Genomic DNA, 636 nt, shown 5'->3' with positions numbered 1-636 from the left:
CACTTTCGTTTTATTTTTGATCCTGTCCTACAAACGTTTTTTAAACTTACTGAATAAAACAGCAAACCTCTTATAAATTTATCTACCGCAATAATCTTCCATTAAAAGGAAAATCATGTTAGAATTTCTTCGAGTTCTTTCAAGATTTTACTATTAGATAATCTACACAATCCCATGACTTTTTCACAGTGATTTTGTACCAGTTCAATTAAAATATTATTAAAATTATTAAAGATAAATTGCATCCAATTCTTTAGATTACATTTATATCTAAAAATACACACATTGAAAAATGAATTATTAGGACCCAATCTATCTATTTTTTTACGTAATAAATCAATCCAAAGTATATTAAAAAACCCTTAACACAAAGATTATAAGACAAAATTATGTTGTTATTATATTACATATATAAATTTTTCATAGCAAAGAGGCCATCTGAAAGCTTACGTGCTTACATTTTCAGTTTAAAGTCTATAACCATTTCCCTCTGGATAGGTAATATTTGTACGTAATATAAAATCACAATAAAAGATAAATATGATTAGAAAAAACTATACTTTCTTGGTGGTAGGTATTAACTAGCTGGTATTTTAAATATGAGTAGGTATTTAAAAAATGTCCTTAAGGGTCCGT

Source organism: Colias croceus, chromosome 4, assembly GCF_905220415.1.
Source record: "Colias croceus chromosome 4, ilColCroc2.1".
Taxonomy (NCBI): domain Eukaryota; kingdom Metazoa; phylum Arthropoda; class Insecta; order Lepidoptera; family Pieridae; genus Colias; species Colias croceus.
Note: the sequence above shows the minus strand (reverse complement) of the source record.